At 41.1% G+C, this 10,566-nt stretch overlaps 1 pseudogene; it reads left to right on the top strand.

The window, feature by feature from the left end:
• The first annotated feature begins 835 nt into the window (after positions 1 to 835).
• LOC111547841 lies at positions 836 to 1,577 on the top strand (annotated as a pseudogene).
• The last annotated feature ends 8,989 nt before the right edge of the window (positions 1,578 to 10,566 follow it).

The raw sequence follows: 10,566 nt of genomic DNA, 5'->3' as shown, positions 1-10,566 counted from the left end.
GAAGGAAGGAAGGAAGGAAGGAAGGAAGGAAGGAAGGAAGGAAGGAAATGTGTGCAAACTGAACAGTCCATAGGTCCTGGCCAAAGGGGAAAAATGGAAGAGCCCAACTACTGCTTTAAGGCAACATTTTTCAAAGTGTCATGTGAGATTTATTATGCAACCAAATCATCTTGAAACTGTATTTTTTAAAAAAGTGTATATGTGCAATTCACCTTGATTCAAGGAATCAGAATCTCTGCTACTAAGACCTTAAGAGACTCTTCTGCTGAACTCAAGTTTAAGAAACACTGACCTGGGCACCTCAGAAATCTAATTCCTTGCCTTCTCCAATCTACCTTCTAGTCAAGGGAAAACTAGAAGGAACAATGCATTTAGTAAATAATTATCGATTCAATGTTATGGGAGCTAAAATGCGAGAGAGAATTCTGGATGGAAAGGGATGCTCAAGAGACTCTTATTAATTGCAAAAATATGTTTTCCCCCAATAATACAAGTCTCACTTAGTGGTCATCACCCGGCCACTGGAAGCCACCACAGAACATTTTCCCCCATAAACAGCATTGATCAGCACAGTGATTTTTGAAATTTGAATTATCTATGAGCATTTTAAACATAAAAAGATATGGAGTCCTTCCTGAAAAGTCAGATCGGCAATAATTGGTTGTCACTGAGTAGTAGACACCCCCTTTAGATGGGTATTTGGAGTTCATTTTACAATATCCCCAACATTCTTTCTTCTCCCGGTAGGATGAAAGTGTCACTTGACATTTATCAATAAGCTTATGTTGGTTTTGTTGCTGTTTGATTAAGAAGAAAGTAAAAGAGCAACACTAGAAAGATGGCAGAGCAAGAGCAAAGAAAAACTCCTTTGGTTCCAGAAAATTTCCTGGAAGAGAGGAAGGCTTATCAAGCCCTCAAAGCCACCCAGGCAAAGCAGGCAATCTGGCAAAGAAGGAGCAGAGGAAAAGAAAAAGACTCTGATTTAAACGGCTGGAATCATTCCTATATGATTCCTGGTGGCAGAAACGTGACAAGGTTTGTCTCAGACGACTAGAAGTGAAACCTCACGCCTTGCAATTGCCAGATAAACATTCCTTGGCCTTTGTTGGACACATAGAAAGGATCAATAGCATGAGTTTACTGGTGCAGAGAACCATTGCAAGACTTCGCCTAAAGAAAATTTTTAGCAGCGTCTTTGTCAAAATCACCCCTTAGAACCTAAAAATGCTGCATATAGTGGAACGTTACGTGACCTGGGGATTTCCAAATCTGGAGTGTGTCCGGGAGCTCATTTTGAAACATGGAAAATCTGAGGTCAAGAATAAGACCATCCCTCTGACACACAACACAGTGATTGAGGAGCACCTGGGGAAGTTTGGCGTCTTTGCTTGGAAGACCTCATTGATGAAATTGCCTTCCCAGGGAAGCATTTCCATGAGATCTCATGGTTCTTGCCCCCTTTCCACCTCTCAGTGGCCCATCATGCTACCCAAAATAGAGTGTGCCTCCTCAAGGAGATGGGCACACCTGGCTATCGGGGTGAACGCATCAATCAGCTCATCCGCCAGCTGAACTAGACCCAGGTGCCAAACTGCAGTACATTTTTATCAAAGAAGGGGAAGCATGTGTTTTTGTGTTTTGGGGGGAAATTTTTATTGAGTATCTTCAGAGATTATTTCCTGCTTTAAATTCAAAAACTGGAAAGGAAGGGTCAAAGGAAAGACAGTAGCTGGCCAGCTGTGGTGGCGCACATCTGTAATCCCAGCACTTTGAGAGGCCGAGGCAGGTGGATCACCAGAGGTTAGGAGTTCTAGACTAGCCTGACCAACATGGAGAAACCCTGCCTCTACTAAAAATGCAAAAGTTAGCCAGGTGTGGTGGAGCATGCCTGTAATCCTAGCTACTCGGGATGCTGAGGCAGGAGAATCGCTTGAACCCAGGAGGCAGAGGTTGCAGTGAGCCGAGATCGTGCCACTGCACTCCAGCCCAGGTACCAAGAGCGAAACTCTGTCAGTAAAAAAAAAAAAAAAAGAAGACAGTAGCTTATGTTCATGGCAAGCACCTCTCTTCACAGTCCAGTTCCAAGGAAACACTTTCTACCTTGGCTGCCGCCTCATCTGAAATCAGCGCATTCCACAAAAGAAGGCATCCTGCTTTGTTGCATCTTCTATCCCAGGGTTTAATGTTGGTAAATGAGTAACTCTAGCATTTGTGCAAGGCTCCCTAAGACTCCTGCAGCAGTCAACCAAGCCCAGGGACATAACTGAATCTGGAGATTCCTAGGGCCTTGTTTTGAAAAAGACTTGAAATACACATAGGGAGAAAAGCACAAAAATAAATGTTCACTTGTCTCTGGAAGGAGGAGGAGGAGGAGGAGGAGGAGGGGGAGAAAGTAAAAGATTATCATTCTAGGGGTTGTCATTCATTACCCGCATGGCCCTGCCCCTGGAAACATTTGAGTCTGAAAACTCTAGCAAAGCTGAAGGAACCCCTAATCCCAGCCGTCCTGACCCCACTGTTTGCAAAATCTAGACAGATGAGGTTGCTTTATCAGAAATGTAGGCTTTCCATTTTGTATTACTTTGCCCATAAGCAGTATTCTTTATCAAAACTCTTGGAGTGCAATTCAGAGGAGGCATTTGAATACATAAAATCATCTAGTCAACAGAGGGGGAAAACACTACCTCTAAAAATGTCTTCCAGGATGTTGAAAAACCGCTCAATTTGGGGGCAACAAAGCCAAGCCAATACTGACTGCACAAACAATAGGGTACTTCCTTTCAGATCAAGTAAGACATGCATACATAGGAAACTTTCAAAATAGGGTTTTCACAATCTGCTAGTGAAACAATTTATGAAGTATACATAACATTTTACATTTTATAAAATGACATTACACTACTCCTTTCCATGTTCACAGCAACCCTGCAGAGGTTATGTTATTATCTCATTGTGTAGATTAGGACTCTTCTATTTAGTAGTGAACTGATTTATGTAAGGTCAAATGGTACTAACCACTACTAACCAGCAAAGCTGGAGTCAGACATAGTTCTTTTGACCTAAATGTATTATTCCCTCCATTACAAAACAACCACATTCCATTATTTGCCTTTCACTATAATTTCAGAAATATATTCATAAAAATAAAGCCAGAAGGGATATAGCACTGCAAATCATACTAACCATCAAGAGACATCTCACATCCCAAACACTCAGATCTTTATTTCCCCCAAACAAAATGGAGAAATAAAAAGATAACTACTTTAAACAATTCTTCCTGTTCAGGTTTTAAAAGCAATGTTTTTGTTTTTATGTTCTAGATGACTAGTCAAGATATTTACTAGAGGCAATGAAAGGTCATGGAAATACTTACACTACAATCAAGTTCATTAAAAATTTCAACAAGGAAGTGTGTATGGACATAGTCTATTAAAGCTGAAAGAGATTCTAAAATTGTGTAACTTGATTCTCTTATTCCTAGATGAGGATGCAGAGCCCAGAAAAATGGCATTACTTCTAAAGCTGATGTGTAAACCCCCAATCTCCAAAACCCTAAGAGTGTACATTTCTCATTAAATTTATTTCTGAGTTCATCTTTTTTGTTCATATTGTAACTGTGATCTTTTTCCCCTTCATATTTTCTGTTTGGGAAGCGATTTCTTCTGTAATAATTGGCCTGGTAGAGTTTCTTTCTTTTCTGGTGTTCATATTTGTATAAGAGTTATCATTAAGTACTATATGGTAACTTGGTGGCAGTGAAACCACCACTCAAACCAAAATCTAGGGCCTTGTCCACAACATGCTACAGATAAAGATACAGTCCTCTTCGTCCAGTCTCTCCACACCACTTCATACACAATCTCTCCTTACGTTGAATCTTATATTCAGTCTTGCTGCCCTCTATATACGGGTTTATTGCATCTGTGTGTGCTCCTATAAAGTTTGCATGTATGTCTGAAAAAAACATTGGATTGGGAGGCCAAGGCGGGTGGATCACGAGGTCAGGAGATCAAGACCAGCCCGGCTAACACAGTGAAACCCCGTCCCTAATAAAAATACAAAAAATTAGCCAGGCATGGTGGCGGGTGCCTGTAGTCCCAGCTACTCGGGAGGCTGAGGCAGGAGAATGGCGTGATCCTGGGAGGCGGAGCTTGCAGTGAGCCAAGATCATGCCACTGCACTCCAGCCTGGGTGACAGAGCGAGACTCCATCTCAAAAAAAAAAAACCATTGGATTAAGAATATTCACTCTTTAGTTTTTGTTTTGTTTTGTTTTGCTCATCTCTTTTCTTCTTCTCACACTCTAACAATGATATCTTCAAACATAATTAACTTTCTGCTTTTCCTCTAGCAACTCTTTTTTTCACAGACTAGAGTCCCTCAGGCTTCAAACTCCAGAACCTTCACCTCTTACCTAGATTCCAGTGATGCTATAGTAGATTTCTAATCTCTGCCCACCTCTAATGACATCATCTGAATTGCTTTTGTACTTGGACATTGTTCTTTGAAATCACAATTTTTAAAGTTAGTAGCTACATAAGCAGAATATGCATGTACAACAAAAGAAATAAAGTAACTAAACATATACTCTAAAGAAATCAAGGTGGCCATGTGCGGTGGCTCACACTTGTAATCCCAGCACTTTGGGAGGCCAAGGCAGGTGGATCACAAGGTCAGGAGTTCGAGACCAGCCTGGTCAAGATGTTGAAACCCCATCTCTACTAAAAATTCCAAAATTAGCCAGGCATGGTGGTGGGCGCCTATAATCCCAGCTACTCAGGAGACTGAGGCAGGAGAACCACTTGAACCCGGGAGGCGGAGGTTGCAGTGAGCCAAGACTGTGCCACTGCACTCCAGCCTGGGCAACAAGAGTGAGACTCCATCTCCAAAAAAAAAAAAAAAAAATCCGGCTGGGCGCGGTGGCTCAAGCCTGTAATCCCAGCACTGTGGGAGGCTGAGACGGGTGGATCACGAGGTCAGGAGATCGAGACCATCCTGGCTAACACGGTGAAACCCCGTCTCTACTAAAAAATACAAAAAACTAGCCGGGCGAGGTGGTGGGCGCCCATAGTCCCAGCTACTCGGGAGGCTGAGGCAGGAGAATGGCGTGAACCCGGGAGGCGGAGCTTGCAGTCAGCTGAGATCCAGCCACTGCACTCCAGCCTGGGCGACACAGCGAGACTCTATCTCAATAAAAAAAAAAAAAATCAAGGTTTGGCTAGGAAAAGGTAAATAGCAGAGATAATATTTAAGTTGGAGGCAGAACCTCACGGAGAAGAGCCACCATTCCAGACACAGATAACAGAAATCTGGACTTTTACATGACAGACAATTATTTTTACTTTATCTAAGCTACTGTTACTTGAGCTCTATTACTTATCTCTGAACCTAATTATAGCTAAAATGTTGGCTTCTGTGGGCCATAAAATAATAATGGCTAACATGAACAGCTTATTTATTAGTTTCCAAGACAGGCGTGAAGAACCGAACATCTATTACCTCATTTACTCTTCATACAACTCTCTGAGTTGGTTGCCACTCTCATTCTCACTTTAGATAAAGTTTTTTCTTTTAAAGCACCTGGTTCAGGGTCCTAGAGTTGGAAAGTGATTGAGCTGGGATTCCACTCTTAACCACATCTCCATTCTTCTTTCTCTCACAGATACTTCAAAACAACATACAGACTGCTATGTTATGAAATTATAAACCACTAATCTGTTAGATAAACTGACTTTCTAAAAAGACTTTCTAATTCCTTTATTTCAGTTACTGAAGGATCCAGTGAAAAGGACAAAGATCTTTTCACTCAGGGCCCAGATGCAGCCGTAGCAGGGTTTTCTTTCCCTTACCTACTGAATTTAAAAACGTTCTGGCCTGAGAACTTTTTGTAACTGGTCCTTCAGATGTAAATAGCAGTGTTTACCCTCTTGTATCACATAAAGATGTTGAGAGAATTTGTTTTATGGTTCAGAGAAGTATTGAAGCACAACTTTTCAATGCTTAAGGTAATTTTCACCAGTGAGGAATTGCTTCTGTCTGTTTGCAATGTGACCACTGTCTGTTTGCTACAGTGGTCTGTAAATTAGAGCTGTTTATTATTAGTGGCAAAAAGAACTCAGCTGGAGATTTCCAGGAAGCCCCATCCAATGACATTCCTCATACATCTTATTGATTGTCCACCTATAAATGCCAGGAAAGTTTAGAAATGCAGCTTGGTATATGGCTATCATTAGCTTGGTATATGGCTGTCCCAAATACAATCTGTTGCTACGGTAGAGAGGGAGGAGAGACTGGGAAGGCAACCAGCCGTCTCAGCCAAAAGAATAACCGCCATGGGTACAGCACACAGACACTTCACTGTTGACTCTGCTTACCCCTACATCTAGATGTTCACAGGAGTGTGGATGGTTTCAACCAACATGCAACACAACACACTTTTGTCTTTTGAAGGTCAGCGTCTAAGGCAGAGAATAAGAGAGTGAAGACCCTGGAAGATGCTGGAATGTCTGCTTCCAGTTTAGGAGATGATGGGCTCTTTTATTCATCTAGTTGGACTTCTTTTGAGTATTGATTGGGGTAACAGTTTTGTTATTAGAAAAGGGAACTTTTTCACCTTGGTTCCGATGCTGCACTGAAAACCTGACATTTTTATTCTATTTAGATGGCCCTACTGAAAGCAACACAAGGAAAACACTTAGCATGTAAATCCCTTTCCTTTTTCATCTGAAAATAACATCAGTTATTGCATCATCTGAAAAGAAGTTATCTCTTGCAATTAATCAATGACATTGCCTTTGAATATTCAATTCCTGTTAACACAGAATTTGAAACTTCAGTTGAGTTGTATTAGTTAATGATTATGAGGCCTACAAAATGACCTCCTATAACCTGTCATCTGGGAAAATAGAAACAAAGGGATCTTTCCAGTAATTGCAGTTACTGGAATTATTTAATATATGCTTAGAATTGAAAAAATTTAAATATGTTCATATATGACAATATGCAAATTTAGATGATTAAAATGATGCTGTTGCATCTATAATATGGGATTATCATTAACTTTTGTAAGCCTTAATGCCATTAGGTTAGATAAATTAAAAATCCCTCTAGAAGTCAAGCCTTCCTTACATTTGGCCATCAATCAAGCACCTCCGGCTGGGTTCTCTGTCTTGGAAACAGACATCAGCCTTCTCCCCGGTATCCAGGCCAGACGCATGTTAACAGAATAACCAAATTCTGTAAAATATTTAAAGAGGTTTACTTTGAGCCAATATGAGTGACCATGCCCCAGGGTACAGCCTCAAGCTATCCTGAAAAAGTGTATCCAAGGCAGTCAGGGTACCATTTTGCTTTATGCATTTTAGGAAAACAAGAATTGTAAGTAAATTCATAAGTCAGTACATGGAAGGTATACGTGGGTTCAGCCTAAAGAGGCAAGATATGTTGAAGTTGGGAGGTGGGAGGAGAGGTGAGGGGTTGGGTGAGGGGGCTTACAGGTGATAGGTGGATTCAAAGGTTTTCTCATTGGCAACTGGTTGAAAGAGTTAAACTTAGTCTAAAGATTTGAAGTCTGTAGAAAGAAATGTTTGAGTTAAGATAAGGGGGGGTTGTGGAGACCAAGCTTCTAATAAAATAATAATGTACATGAAGACTCCAGATAGCAGCCTTCAGAGAGAATAGATGGTAAATGTCTCTCTTCAGACTTTTAAGGTGTCAGACTCTCATTTCATCTCTCCTAGATCCAGGAAAGACCTAGAAAGGGAAGTTCTGGCTGCATTAATGAAGATTCTTTACAGATGCAGGTTTCCTCCACAGGACATGGCTTTGCAGGCCATTTCAAAATATGTCAAAGAAATATATTCAGGGGTAAAATATTTTCATTGCCTTCAGGGTGTGTTATCCGTCTTGTGATGCTATACCAGAGTCAGGTTGGAATTTGATATCTTATTGACACAAAGAGTCTGTTTCATCAGTCTTATTATCACTATTTCAATGTTAATGCTGGTCAATTGTGCCTAAACCGCAAAAGGTAAAGGGTATAACTTCCCTTTTCATCATGGATGGAATGCAGTTTTTCAGATTTTCCTGGGGTCCCCTTGACCAAGAGGGGGTCATTTCAGTTGGTGGGAAGGCTAAGGATTTTATTTCTGGTTAACAAGTCTGAGAACCAACCTAGACTGTTCCCTTTCTCTTGTGCTCACCCCCATCTAGCTAGTTATTTTGTCCTGAGGATTCCACCTTTCTGGTACTAATTGCATCTGCTCTGTACTTTCCTTTTCCAGGCCGCTGTTCTAGTTAAGGCCTTGTCATCTCTTATCTGACAATGTTTCAGCAAGAGTCTATGATGGGGTCCCTCTGCCCACAATTTCAACTCATTCAATCCATTCAAATCCTCTAGAGTTCCAGAGACATTTCTAAATTACAAATCTGAATTTGTCACTACTCTCTTGTTGAAAATGCTTTATGGCTCTACAATTTTCAGGATAAAGGCCAGTCTCCTTGGCTTAGCATTTGAGGTTTGGCCTTGCTTTTGCCTGTCACTCTAATCTTATCCCTGTCACACCCTTATTCACATCCTCGCTCCAACCTCACTGAACAACTATTTACTCCCTACGTTTGTCATGCTGTTCACTACCTCCATGACATTTCAGTTCCGTTCCCTCTAGAATTCAGCTGGAATCCCTTCCATTCTCTTCCTCAATTCTTAAGCATCTTTGTCTTGTCCTTCCAAACTGCTCAAGTGCTACCCTTCAAAGAAGCCCTCTTTTCCTACCTGTCTCATTTAGCCACCCAGCCTCTGTGCTTCTAAATCACCCTGCATACCTCTAGAAGTAAGTCACTCTACTTGACCTCTTGAAACCCCTTCATCTACTTGGGTCTCACCACTAATAAAGAGCTCCTGGAGGACAGGAGCAATTTTTTTTTTCTTTTATATTCCTACAGCCCAGCACAGTGTCTGTCATAGAGTGGATGCTGAATAAAAATTTGGTAAGCAACATAAGGGAAGAATCACAGAGTTTGGAATATTAAGCAGTATCAGTTTTTGCAAGTACCCATAATAGCATACTCAAAAAAAACAAAACAAAACAAACAAACAGCCTCTGCCATGCCACCTCCCAGCCACCTTTCACTCATCTCTTACTGTTTGAGACTAACGCTGACATAGTGAAGAGCACATTCTCGTTCTCAACAGTTCTACTGGGGGAAAGAAATGAAGCACCTTTTTTAACCTTTTGATTACATTTAAAACACAGAAGAGCTTGAACAGGAATGGAAATTACCCAACACAAGTGCTGCTCCCTTCTCACATTTACGGCAGACATAGCTATGACAGTGCTCTATTCTCTGAGGTCTCAGAACCAGTCTCCTATCAGCCCATGAGACAGCCACAACTACTCAGTCAGCATGTGCTCTCCCTGAACTGGATTAATAGGTATGTGTGACATAGAAACCCAAAATTATTGGAGGGGAGATCGGGAGCAGGTTAGCACATGGGTCCCTCTAGACTGGGATAGTGGCAAGTGTCCCTTCCATCTTCAGAATGTCTCCCCTGTTCCTTCTGGGGAATGTCCTTGCCCACTCCAAACACAGGGCTTGGACGGATGCTGCCTTTTCTCATAGGCAGGCAGTGGGCACGAGACTAAACGTGACTTAATTATAAACCTTTTCTGCTATTTTAAAACTCAACACTATTAGTGTCACTATCAGTGTTGAGTTTTAAAATACCAGAGGTAAAGTGAAATGGGTATAATCTAGTAGTAGTATTAGGTTGGTGCAAAAGTAATGCGGTTTTTGTCATTACTTTTAATGGCATTAAATGCCATTAATGGCATTGCCATTGCTTCAAATTTGCCATTACTTCTAATCTGCCATTACTTTTAGTGGCAAAATCGCAATTCGTTTTTCACCAACCTAATATAATCAAGCCATCGTGTAGTAGTAGAATCAAGGAGAGTGAGGCTCAGGAACCGTTGGTCACCATTTTTACCTCCATGTTGACGAAACAATCTGCCACAGGAAAGAAACCAGGTGCGATAAAGAGCAGGTCTTGAAGGTTATTAGTAATCAAGACCCTAAGCCCCAAAGCAGCATTACGTGTCAGCTCTTCCCACAGATAGTGGCTTGTCCTAAAATCTTTCCAACATGCCTCTGCTGACCTTAAACTGATTCAAGTTAGTTATCTGTAACTTGTAACCCAAAGAATTCTGACTAATTCAAAACTGTAATACCTAGGACTTTGATATTCATAGAATTTAGCAAGACTTAGCCAAGAATTTGTGGCTTTAAAGCTGTTATGAGAAGTGTTGTAAAACATTGGCAAACAACATAATTTACCCTTTGCTGCTTTAAGCTAATAAAACAGTGACTGATACGTTCATATTTTTACATTTGATTATTACAAAACTCTTTTATCTTTTCTGGGAAGCACTAGGGTGAAGTGGGATAAAACCCTATACTAGGAGTCAGGTCCCTTAGAGTCCATTTCTGTCCTACCACTAATTAGTTACGCAATCATTTAGCCCAGCCAGTCTTCAGCCATGCATGTTTTTAAAGCAAGCACAAGACT

This window comes from Piliocolobus tephrosceles, chromosome 3, assembly GCF_002776525.5.
Source record: "Piliocolobus tephrosceles isolate RC106 chromosome 3, ASM277652v3, whole genome shotgun sequence".
Classification (NCBI taxonomy): Eukaryota; Metazoa; Chordata; class Mammalia; order Primates; family Cercopithecidae; genus Piliocolobus; species Piliocolobus tephrosceles.
This window is presented reverse-complemented; position numbering and strand designations above follow the sequence as displayed.